Below are 376 nucleotides of genomic sequence, written 5' to 3' on the forward strand. Positions count from 1 at the left end.
AACTGGGTGAACCTTTTCAGATTGTGACTCAGCTTTGCTAGAGTCCCCAGTTAGTGGTGTCCAGAGCTCTTAAGCACACTCTTTTGCTTTGGATCACGACTTTAACCACTCAGTCTCAAGCTTTTCACTTGGACCTTCATGACACAAGCACATGGTTAGGGACAGCTTGATTTAGCTGCTTAGGCCTGGATTTAATTTTCTTGGGCCCTCCTATCCATTGATGCTCAAAGCCTTGGATCCTTTTTACCCTTGCCTTTTAGTTTTAAGGGCTATTAGCTTTTTCTATTGCTCCTTCTTTTTTTTTTCGCCATTTTTTTTTTCGCACAAGCTTTTGCTTTTCACTGCTTTTTCTTGCTTCAAGAATCAATTTCATGAT

Source organism: Arachis duranensis, unplaced genomic scaffold (assembly GCF_000817695.3).
Source record: "Arachis duranensis cultivar V14167 unplaced genomic scaffold, aradu.V14167.gnm2.J7QH unplaced_Scaffold_71440, whole genome shotgun sequence".
Taxonomy (NCBI): Eukaryota; Viridiplantae; Streptophyta; class Magnoliopsida; order Fabales; family Fabaceae; genus Arachis; species Arachis duranensis.